At 36.3% G+C, this 12642-nt stretch overlaps 5 non-coding genes and 1 pseudogene across 6 annotated transcripts; 4 read left to right on the plus strand and 2 right to left on the minus strand.

Moving 5' to 3' along the window:
- Positions 1-40: 40 nt before the first annotated feature.
- LOC123423643 lies at positions 41-11282 on the plus strand (annotated as a pseudogene). The gene has a single exon (XR_006621245.1). The product of XR_006621245.1 is annotated as a DNA-directed RNA polymerase subunit beta-like (transcript).
- On the minus strand, positions 385-458 carry TRNAM-CAU. Its single transcript has one exon. It is a non-coding gene; the product is annotated as a tRNA-Met (tRNA).
- On the plus strand, positions 2422-2493 carry TRNAT-GGU. The gene has a single exon. It is a non-coding gene; the product is annotated as a tRNA-Thr (tRNA).
- TRNAY-GUA lies at positions 3144-3225 on the plus strand. Its single transcript has one exon. It is a non-coding gene; the product is annotated as a tRNA-Tyr (tRNA).
- On the plus strand, positions 3584-3657 carry TRNAD-GUC. The gene has a single exon. It is a non-coding gene; the product is annotated as a tRNA-Asp (tRNA).
- On the minus strand, positions 6070-6140 carry TRNAC-GCA. The gene has a single exon. It is a non-coding gene; the product is annotated as a tRNA-Cys (tRNA).
- Positions 11283-12642: the final 1360 nt, after the last annotated feature.

Consider the following 12642-nt stretch of genomic DNA (forward strand, 5'->3'; position numbering starts at 1 on the left):
TAAATTAAGTATTAATTAAGTATTAGTCTAGTGCCGTATCCCTTACTATATTTACCCTTCCTTTGCATCCCCCTCAAAAAAAGAGGGCGCTCCGGAGGCAGAAATAGAACTAGCCAACAGAGCCCCAAAATTGGGTATTAACTGAGACAAACAACGGGCAAACTGTTTTTAAAAGGAAGGGAGAGGTAGACTGTCCCTTTCATTTCATTTTTATTTTCTGCAAGGTAGGGAGAAGCCTTGCGCCTTCTTTTTGTGAAGGCAAGTGGCTTCGCAAATTGCTCAATTTTGCCCTCTAGGGCCCGGAACTAATGAATAAAAAAGGGTTGGATACGCCCCTCTACCATATCTAGAGAAATAGAATACTCCTTTTATAGAGACTGCTAAGTGCGGAGACGGGAATCGAACCCGTGACCTCAAGGTTATGAGCCTCGTGAGCTACCAAACTGCTCTACTCCGCTCTGTAGTACCAGAAACTGGTGGACAAAAAAGGCTTGAATACAAGCCTTTAACATGTCTAGACAAATAGAATACTCCTTTTATACAGAATGGAGCGGGTAGCGGGAATCGAACCCGCATCGTTAGCTTGGAAGGCTAGGGGTTATAGTCGACGTTGGTTGATTATTTTTAACGTCTCTAATTCAAAACCGAACATGAAATTTTGATTTCATTCGGCTCCTTTATGGATATTCTCACCACTTAACATCTATGTCAGCTTTTCTATTTGAATGGAACCAAAGCTCTCTGCTTTCTAGATGATCCTTATAGAGTAGGAGATAGAAATTCTATCTAAATCCATCTAATCTACTTACTTCGTTCCCTAATTTCATTCAAGAGATCCTGAGGAAAAGAATTGGGTTTCCACCGAGCTGAAACAATATGCGGATGGTTCTAGTAAACCAAAACTATCGTTTTTTAGCTATTTGGCTTCCTTATCCTTTAACAAAAGAAGATTTAGTTACGATTGGAAATCAACTTTTTTGTATCTTCATCCATAGATCCTTTACTCATATTTTCAAAATTGGAATACTTAAATCCAATGCAAAATTATGCTTCGCGACTCTGTACTCATATCATAATCCAATTTTTATTTTGGATGCAATTTAAATTAGTTTTTGGGTACAAATCGCCAGAATGTATATTCTTCCTCAATATGCTATTGAGAGGAAAAGGATTTAATCCTTTATAAGAACTAAAGTTTTCATCGGAATATAAAAAAAAACTTAAGGATGCCTTAAGTATATCATTTCAAATTCAGTTATTAATAGAACGAATCACACTTTTACCACTAAACTATACCCGCTACATTGTATATTATGGTATAAATGGTACCCTTTGTCAAGGATAGCCATTTGACAAGGAGGCTAATTCCCCCTTATTGAATCAGATGGAGAAGGTTCATGACACTGAGCCATTGGTACTTCTACTTCGATCGCGCGCCTTTACTTTAGGATTTAGATAGCCCCTCTCCCTCTGGTCTGTAAAATAAATCTCTTCTTACCCTGCTAATAGCGCCTGAACCAAATGTATTTATTTTGATTAGGATCCTATCCTATTCTACGGTTACGACTACAATAATCATTATTTACTTTGCGAGGACGTAAGTGTGCCAGACTGCTAAATTGTTTTATTATTCCTACAATATAAACTAGGGGATATAGGGGGTAACACTGTCCCTATAAATTCCTTTTTTCCTTTTCTTTTTTGTCCAGAATTGAACAAAAAAGAAATTATAGAAGATGTTTTCTTCCCCCATTAAGTCCGAGCCATAGAGTAAGAGTGAGATGAGTTTTCCAAATTCATCATAGACTTTCCCTATGGCTTGATAGAAGTAAGAAGCAAAGAGTTGTAACTTAAAGAGTCGTAACTTAAAGAAAAAAACGGACAGGGCTGACAGATTTACCTGATGTAAAGAAGATCCTAAAAGTCTATGATTAGTCGACTCTCTCCATTTAACACTTTCCTCTCTCTCCTTTTTTCCACTGACTCAATGCTAGTTTATTAGATTCTTGTTTAAAAGAATCAAAAAAGTTCAATAGAACTAAGAACACATAAAAAATAGCATAGAGGATCAAGGCCATTACCAAAAGTTCCTCCCAAGGATCCTATCCTATTGGGTATCTGTTCCCTGCCTTTTCCCGCTAGGATTGGAAATCTTATATTTTCCATATACCATTGAATCCTTGGGGTTCCAGAATCCGCCTATTTTACTAGCCTTCGGAAACGGAAAACCATGAACCAAGAAGAGTTGGGTATGTTTTTTTTTCTTAATTTTATTTTGAGCTCTCAAGATATCAATACATATACAATCTATACATAATGTCTCTCTCTATATCTCTATATATTATATATATATAATATGTACATTATGCAGTAGACCCATAATGGGAAATCAAAGTGGCAAATTTTTGAATTAAATAAAAAGCCCTTTTAACTCAGTGGTAGAGTAATGCCATGGTAAGGCATAAGTCATCGGTTCAAATCCGATAAAGGGCTTTTTAAATTAGTGGTAGAGTAATCTCGTGCTAAGACGTAAGTCATTGGTTCGAATCTGATAGAGTACTTTTCTACTAAATTGATTCGCTTTTTTCTTTGTTTTTGAAGCTTTCTCTTTAGAGAATTTTATGACTTAGTGCGGGATGAATGCATTTTTGGTCTGAACACTAAATGAAGCACGGAATGGAAATAAAAAAAAAATTGGACTCTTTTTCATCTTATCTTAGATCAATAAAATAACTACCTGTACTGAACTAATCTAGAATCCCTTTTAGTAATCCATTCTTATTCTATACATTTAAAATGAATTTCCCTAAAAGGTAGAGGATGATCCATGAATTAATCTAACCATCAACTAAAAAAATCCTAGATGAAAACATAGCAGAAAAGTTAGAAAAACTCTTTGCTTTGGATCTAGTTATACTTTTCGAGTATATTGACAATTCAAAAAAACTGCTCATACTATGATTATAGTATAATCACGAGCGGTTGTATATGGCCCTATCGTCTAGTGATGCCCCTATCGTCTAGTGGTTCAGGACATCTCTCTTTCAAGGAGGCAGCGGGGATTCGACTTCCCCTGGGGGTAGGGAGTATTATGAAAGGAGGTTAATCATAGATTAGCAAAAACCCTAGAATAAATTCTTCCTGGGTCGATGCCCGAGTGGTTAATGGGGACGGACTGTAAATTCGTTGACAATGTCTACGCTGGTTCAAATCCAGCTCGGCCCAAAAATCTAGGGCTTCGTGAATATGAACTAAATCCTTTTGTTTTTCTCCCATAAAATAAAATGTCTGATCTATAGAAATAAAAGAGAAATAAAAAAGGGGATTTTTTTTTCTAATCCATATCTCTCTCATTCCTTTCTTACAAACAAAAGAGTTTTTCTTGTTGAAGGGTGGATTATTATCCATTTTTAGTGATAAAAAATCACGACATACTAGTTATGTCACTCTCACTATACCCACGTATAATATAATATTAATATGTGGGTATGTAGTATATGATTCGTCTATTTCTTAGAGTACGACAGACGAATCGAATCTTCTTATGGTTCTATTTAAGAATGGGTATGCCATACACCCCGCGGGGATTGTAGTTCAATTGGTCAGAGCACCGCCCTGTCAAGGCGGAAGCTGCGGGTTCGAGCCCCGTCAGTCCCGAACTAGGGTTCAATGAATGGAGAAATTCATATTTCCTTTTTCCATGAAAAAAAAGGGGCAGGGAGCAAGATCAAATACCCATAGGGCACCCTTACTTCACTTTTTTATTTTGCATCTCTCATTAAAGAGGGAGGGAAGGAGTATAGGAATTTTTTTCACTACTCCCGATCGATAAAGATAAAGAAAGACACACATACGATATGTGGATTAGTAGAATTTTAGGATATTACTCTATCTTTCTTTATGATGATACCATCCTCATCTTAATTTCCTATTCCACTGTTATGGAATAGAGTACCGGTATTTTACCGGAATCCATACATAAATTGTATTCCCTTTTTATTTCAGACCTCTTTTCCCCATCTCACTTCTACTGCTTATTTGGATGTCTATGTGACCCATAGAAAGTTGCTCATATAATACATACATAATTGTATGTATAACTATAAGAAAAAGGAAGAGAAATTGTATAAGATTAAGAAAGCTCGTGGGTTAGAGATATAGAAAAGAAAAAGTAGAAAAAAAAGGATTAAAAAAGAGGGAATTCCTAATCCAATCAAAAAACCCATTTTGGTCTTAGTATGGATATAGGATCTTCCTATGTTATACTATATAACTCTCATCCATGAATTGATTTGATAGATCCGATATTCATAATATTGAATTGATTCAGTATTATCAGAATGCAAGCCCTACCCTTGAATTTACAAGATACCCCTTTTTCCTCTCCATGGGATTACATCCCGAGTTATTGTGAAAATAAAAAATAAAGAGGTTATGGAAGTCAATATTCTCGCATTTATTGCTACTGCACTGTTCATTCTAATTCCTACTTCTTTTTTACTTATTATTTATGTAAAAACAGTCAGCCAAAATAATTAAGTGGAATTCCAATTAATCATTGAAGAAATGAAAAAGGGATTAAATAAAAAAAATCCAAGTCTTAAATGAAAGGATCTGGTTGGAATCTTAAAGTGTGGTAGAAAGAACTACATATAGTTTTTTCTACGACACTTTAGAGTCTTTCTATTATATTATCTTTGAATCTACATAGAATAGATTAGTAGATTGAAATAGTTAAGTAGTCTAATTCAATTTCTTTTTTCATTGCATCCACTTAATTTCAATCAGGTCAAAATAAAAAAATCGAAGACAATTCTTGACCAAAGAATCCATGGAAGGAAAGAAAAATAATATAAGAATAGACTATAGTAAAAAGTAAAAGGAAAAAACCAGCGAATCTTTCATGCTTAAATATCCCGCGAGATGCTTCAAAAGAGAATAAAAATTATTCTAAGAATAAAGAAAGAGTATAAAACAAATGGAAAATGTGTGATATGCCGTGAATAGTTCCGTGGAAGAAAGTCTAATTTTCTTATGTATAGAACTTTTTTTAACCATTAGTCATTTCTAGTAGAAATTCTTAATTGGTATAATGGCTCTTTCTTACAATACAAGAGTTTCTTACAGGAGTGAAACAAAACTAAAGAAAAAGATTAAAGAATAACGTTTGACAAAATAATTAATGCAAAACGATCAATTAAAAAAAGAATTGATACAACAATTTGATTACTTAATCAATTAGTAGTATCGTATCCCTAGAGTCCACTCCTTCCCCATACTACTAGTGAAAGAGAAAATGTAAAGACTACCATTAAAGCAGCCCAAGCGAGACTTACTATATCCATCTAAATTATGTCTCCTATTTCTATGAAGGGATTATTCTACTATTGATCAATAATCATAGTGGAATCAAGGGTACAGAGTCAAAAAGGGCTTCTGCCCTAAGGCCATGGATCAATCAGTTCAAGGAATTTACTCCTAACAAATTCTTATAGGAATTCTTGTAGAATTAGAGAGCATTAAAAATACGATACTATAAAGCCCTTTTTTCCTTACCTTAAAAAAGAAAGAGTACGGGAATGATGTCCTGAATAGAAGAAGCGGGAATAGGAAGATTTTTTATTCCTTTTGTTACTCTAGTGTATGTAGGTCACATAAGATGTACGATAAAAAAATGTATGATAATTAGGAAGTCTTGATATTCTTTCGTGGAGTCCCTTCTGGAATCTTAGATTGAAAAAGAGAAGAATGCCCCTTAGGGACCTTTCTTTGGATACCAAGATTTCTGACATCTTATCCTCGTATTTAAAAATTCTCAAATCGAATCAATTAAGAACCAATTCAAATTCATATAATAAAAGAATAAGGAAACACTACCTCACCCCTATTGATAACCATTTTGGCCACTACCGCCAAAACAAACCCTAACCCTAGTTTAAGGATAGAACTATGGTATGGTTTCTCTAAACCCAGTATCGGCAGGCTTAGTTACTCTCTTGCCCGAACTTATGCGAAGTAAAAATTGATTGAATTCGATCAGTACTAGAAAACCTAAGTATTTTATTGATCAGGCGGCACCCAGATTTGAACTGGGGATAAAGGATTTGCAGTCCCCTGCCTTACCGCTTGGCCATGCCGCCAAAAAATCCGATCGAAAATCTAGAAAACAGCAAGTATTCATCCACGTTTTCTTACGAAAAGCCCCTTTCTTTTATTTTGAATATAATTAAACTTACTTTTTTCCAATCTTTTTCAAAAAAGATACTCCTGCTTTTTTTGATCCAGTTTCGATTATTCTCCTCGATAGATTCTATCTTAAAACATACATTGCTAACACAATAAAACTTCCCATTTCTTTCTATTGAGATGAAAAAGAAGAAAAGTGGATTTCTAGTCACAGGCTGCAAAATTCAGAACAAATTGGAACCATTAACTAGAATTCTCTTTCTTTTTTGAATTGCAGTAGTGAACTACTCTTAAATCGGTATTATCTCCCCCCCTTCAATTTCAATGGCATAATAAAATATTATGGCTTTATGCTTAATCCGTGTATAGGTGAACTTTAGGTCCGAGCAGCATTATTATCCAAAGATCCCCTTTATGTACATATCTCTATGGGGAATCGTGCTTTAATTTTTCAAAGTATTAAATTAAATATCTTGAATAAAAAAAGGAAATTTGCTCTGATATTAGAGTATAACCTGACTATCTTGGCCTACCCAAGTGAAATTACGATAAAAGAAAAGCATGGATATGGGGAGAGGTGGATAATTAGATTGGCATGTACTTAAAAAAGGGACTTACTTTATTTTAGAATTCCACAATGAAATACTTAATTTTCTAGCAATTATACTACTCCGATCCGAAATAAAAAAGAACCCTCAAATTATTTTTAGAAATTAAAGTAAGCACGCTATTCTAAATCGAAGTAAAGTAAAACTTTCTAGTGTATTATATTACGGCTTTATTACATTCATAGAAAGGGGATAAAATGAGAAATCTTTGCCATTCAATCTGATTAGAATATTATAAAGTATAAGTGGCATAATTTTTTTTGTAGGAATATTTTAGCAATTCATTTTCATTTCATTTGTACCCCTGGTAAACTAGAATTTTCGTCGAAATGGTCTCTATTCATATGTATGAAATACATATATGAAATACGTATGTGGAGTTCCCTAGAATTTCATGTGATTCAGTAAACAGAATATAGATTCCATGATTGCTAGATCAATCCGTAGGGATTGATGAAGAGTGAGCTGATAATGGAATTTTTCTTTGATAAACAGGAAACTTAAGATTAAGATGCTCCGGAATGGAAACGAGGGAATGTCCACAATACCCGGATTTAGTCAGATCCAATTCGAGGGATTTTTTAGGTTCATTAATCAAGCCTTGGCAGAAGAACTTGACAAGTTTCCAACAATTAAAGATCCAGATCACGAAATTGCATTTCAATTATTTGCGAAAGGATATCAATTGCTAGAACCCTCGATAAAAGAAAGAGATGCTGTGTATGAATCACTCACCTATTCTTCCGAATTATATGTATCTGCGAGATTAATTTTTGGTTTCGATGTGCAAAAGCAAACCATTTCTATCGGAAACATTCCTATAATGAATTCCTTAGGAACCTTTATTATAAATGGAATATACCGAATTGTGATCAATCAAATATTGCTAAGTCCTGGTATTTACTACCGCTCGGAATTAGATCATAAGGGAATTTCTATCTACACCGGGACTATAATATCAGATTGGGGAGGGAGATCGGAATTAGCAATTGATAAAAAAGAAAGGATATGGGCTCGCGTGAGTAGAAAACAAAAGATATCTATTCTAGTTCTATCATCAGCTATGGGTTCGAATCTAAGAGAAATTCTAGATAATGTTTCCTACCCTGAAATTTTCTTGTCTTTCCCGAATGCTAAGGAGAAGAAGAGGATTGAGTCAAAAGAAAAAGCTATTTTGGAGTTTTATCAACAATTTGCTTGTGTAGGTGGGGACCTGGTATTTTCGGAGTCCTTATGCGAGGAATTACAAAAGAAATTTTTTCAACAAAAATGTGAATTAGGAAGGATTGGTCGACGAAATATGAATCGGAGACTTAATCTTGATATACCTCAGAACAATACATTCTTGTTACCACGAGATGTATTGGCCGCTACGGATCATTTGATTGGAATGAAATTTGGAACGGGTATACTTGACGATGACGATATGAATCACTTGAAAAATAAACGTATTCGTTCGGTTGCGGATCTGTTACAAGATCAATTCGGATTGGCTCTTGGTCGTTTACAACATGCAGTTCAAAAAACTATTCGTAGAGTATTCATACGTCAATCGAAACCGACTCCCCAAACTTTGGTAACTCCAACTTCAACTTCAATTTTATTAATAACTACTTATGAGACCTTTTTTGGCACATACCCATTATCTCAAGTTTTTGATCAAACGAATCCATTGACACAAACTGTTCATGGGCGAAAAGTGAGTTGTTTAGGTCCTGGAGGGTTGACGGGGAGAACCGCAAGTTTTCGGAGCCGAGATATTCATCCGAGTCACTATGGGCGTATTTGTCCAATTGACACGTCTGAAGGAATCAATGTTGGACTTACTGGATCCTTAGCAATTCATGCGAGAATTGATCACTTGTGGGGATCTATAGAGAGTCCGTTTTATGAAATATCTGCTGAGAAAGCAAAAGAAAAAAAAGAGAGACAGGTGGTTTATCTATCACCAAATAGATGAGTATTATATGATAGCAGCAGGAAATTCTTTGTCCTTGAATCAAGGTATTCAGGAAGAACAGGTTGTTCCAGCTAGATACCGCCAAGAATTCTTGACTATTGCATGGGGAACAGATTCATGTTAGAAGTATTTTTCCTTTCCAATATTTTTCTATTGGGGGTTCTCTCATTCCTTTTATTGAGCACAATGATGCGAATCGGGCTTTATGAGTTCTAATATGCAGCGCCAAGCAGTTCCACTTTCTCGGTCCGAGAAATGCATTGTTGGAACTGGATTGGAACGCCAAACAGCTCTAGATTCGAGGGTTTCCGTTATAGCCGAACGCGAGGGAAAGATCATTTCTACTGATAGTCATAAGATACTTTTATCAAGTAGTGGGAAGACTATAAGTATTCCTTTAGTTAACCACCGTTCGCTCTAACAAAAATACTTGTATGCACCAAAAACCTCGGGTTCCACGGGGTAAATCCATTAAAAAAGGACAAATTTTAGCAGAAGGAGCTGCTACAGTTGGGGGGGGAACTTGCTTTAGGAAAAAACGTATTAGTAGCTTATATGCCATGGGAAGGTTACAATTTTGAAGACGCAGTACTAATTAGCGAACGTTTGGTATATGAGGATATTTATACCTCTTTTCACATCCGGAAATATGAAATTCAGACGGATACGACAAGCCAGGGCTCCGCTGAAAAAAATCACTAAAGAAATACCACATCTAGAAGAACATTACTCCGCAATTTGGACAAAAATGGAGTTGTTAGGTTGGGATCCTGGGTAGAAACTGGTGATATTTTAGTAGGTAAATTAACGCCTCAGATAGCGAGCGAATCATCATATATCGCAGAAGCTGGATTATTACGGGCCATATTCGGCCTTGAGGTTTCCACTTCAAAAGAAACTTCTCTGAAATTACCTATAGGTGGAAGAGGGCGCGTTATCGATGTGAAATGGATCCAAAGGGACCCCCTCGACATAATGGTTCGTGTATATATTTTACAGAAACGTGAAATCAAAGTTGGGGATAAAGTAGCCGAAGACATGGGAATAAAGGGATCATTTCCAAAATTTTGCCTAGGCAAGATATGCCCTATTTGCAAGATGGAACACCCGTTGATATGGTCTTCAATCCCTTAGGAGTACCCTCCCGAATGAATGTGGGACAAATATTTGAAAGCTCGCTCGGATTAGCGGGGGATCTGCTAAAGAAACATTATAGAATAGCACCCTTTGATGAGAGATATGAGCAAGAGGCTTCAAGAAAACTTGTGTTTTCAGAATTATATGAAGCCAGTAAAGAAACAAAAAATCCATGGGTATTTGAACCCGAGTACCCGGGAAAAAGCAGAATATTTGATGGAAGAACAGGCGACCCCTTTGAGCAACCTGTTCTAATAGGGAAGTCCTATATCTTAAAATTAATTCATCAAGTTGATGAGAAAATTCATGGGCGTTCTACTGGGCCCTACTCACTTGTTACACAACAACCGGTTAGAGGAAGAGCCAAGCAAGGGGGACAACGAGTAGGAGAAATGGAAGTTTGGGCTTTAGAAGGATTTGGTGTTGCTCATATTTTACAAGAGATACTTACTTATAAATCTGACCATCTTATAGCTCGCCAAGAAATACTTAATGCTACGATCTGGGGAAAAAGAATACCTAATCATGAGGATCCTCCAGAATCTTTTCGAGTGCTCGTTCGAGAACTACGATCTTTGGCTCTAGAACTGAATCAATTTCCTTGTATCTGAAAAGAACTTCCAGGTTAATAGGGAGGAAGTTTGATCGGAATAAATATAAATTCTTTTCTTATTTCTATTTTATGATTGACCAATATAAACATCAACAACTTCAAATTGGACTCGTTTCCCCTCAACAAATAAAGGCTTGGGCTAACAAAAACCTACCTAATGGAGAAGCCGTTGGCGAAGTCACAAGGCCCTCTACTTTTCATTATAAAACCGATAAACCAGAAAAAGATGGATTGTTTTGCGAAAGAATCTTTGGACCCATAAAAAGCGGGATTTGCGGTTGTGGCAATTCTCGAGCGAGCGGAGCTGAAAACGAAGACGAAAGATTTTGCCAAAAATGCGGGGTAGAATTTGTGGATTCTCGGATACGAAGATATCAAATGGGATACATCAAACTCGCATGTCCCGTGACTCATGTGTGGTATTTGAAAGGTCTTCCTAGTTATATCGCGAATCTTTTAGATAAACCTCTTAAGAAGTTGGAGGGCCTAGTATACGGCGATTTCTCTTTTGCTAGGCCCAGCACTAAAAAACCCACTTTTTTACGATTACGAGGTTTATTCGAAGAGGAAATTGCATCCTGTAACCACAGCATTTCTCCCTTTTTTTCTACCCCAGGCTTTGCAACATTTCGAAATCGGGAAATTGCGACAGGAGCAGGTGCTATTAGAGAACAATTAGCAGATTTGGATTTGCGAATTATTATAGAGAATTCTTTGGTCGAATGGAAGGAATTAGAAGACGAGGGGTATAGTGGAGATGAGTGGGAAGATAGAAAAAGACGAATAAGAAAAGTTTTTTTGATTAGACGCATGCAATTGGCGGAAACATTTTATTCAAACAAATGTAGAACCAGAATGGATGGTTTTGTGCTTATTACCGGTTCTTCCTCCCGAATTGAGACCTATTGTTTATAGGTCTGGAGATAAAGTAGTGACTTCAGACATTAATGAACTTTATAAGAGAGTTATCCGTCGGAACAACAATCTTGCCTATCTATTAAAAAGAAGTGAATTAGCGCCAGCAGATTTAGTAATGTGCCAGGAAAAATTGGTACAAGAAGCCGTGGATACACTTCTTGATAGTGGGTCCCGCGGGCAACCGACGAGGGATGGTCACAATAAAGTATACAAATCACTTTCAGATGTAATTGAAGGTAAAGAGGGAAGGTTTTCGCGAGACTCTGCTTGGGAAACGGGTCGATTACTCGGGGCGTTCTGTCATTGTTGTGGGTCCTTCGCTTTCATTACATCAATGTGGATTACCTCTAGAGATAGCAATAAAGCTTTTTCAGCTATTTGTAATTCGCGATTTAATCACGAAACGCGCCACTTCTAATGTCAGGATTGCTAAAAGGAAAATTTGGGAAAAGGAACCCATTGTATGGGAAATACTTCAAGAAGTTATGCGGGGGACATCCTGTACTGTTAAATAGAGCACCTACTCTGCATAGATTAGGCATACAGGCCTTTCAACCCACTTTAGTAGAGGGGCGTACTATTTCTTTACACCCATTAGTGTGTAAGGGTTTCAATGCAGACTTTGATGGAGATCAAATGGCTGTTCATCTACCTTTATCCTTGGAAGCTCAGGCGGAAGCCCGTTTACTTATGTTTTCTCATATGAATCTCTTATCTCCTGCTATTGGGGATCCTATTTGCGTACCAACCCAAGACATGCTTATCGGGCTTTATGTATTAACAATTGGAAAGCGTCGAGGTATTTGTGCAAATAGATATAATAGTTTCAGAAACTATCCAAATTTAAAAGTCAATTACAATAATAATAATTCTAAGTATAGGAAAGATAAAGAACCCCATTTTTCTAGTTCTTATGATGCACTGGGAGCTTATAGACAAAAACTAATCAGTTTAGATAGTCCCTTGTGGCTACGATGGAACCTGGATCAACGCGTCATTGGGTCAAGAGAAGTTCCGATTGAAATTCAATATGAATCTTTGGGGACTTATCATGAGATTTATGCTCACTATCTAATAATGGGAAATAGAAAAAAAGAAATTCGTTCGATATACATTCGAACCACTCTTGGTCATATTTCTTTTTATAGAGAAATAGAGGAAGCCGTACAAGGATTAGTCAGGCCTATTCATACACTACCTAAACAAGAAAGTTAGATTCG

The sequence above is a fragment of the Hordeum vulgare genome, unplaced genomic scaffold, assembly GCF_904849725.1.
Source record: "Hordeum vulgare subsp. vulgare unplaced genomic scaffold, MorexV3_pseudomolecules_assembly, whole genome shotgun sequence".
Taxonomy (NCBI): domain Eukaryota; kingdom Viridiplantae; phylum Streptophyta; class Magnoliopsida; order Poales; family Poaceae; genus Hordeum; species Hordeum vulgare.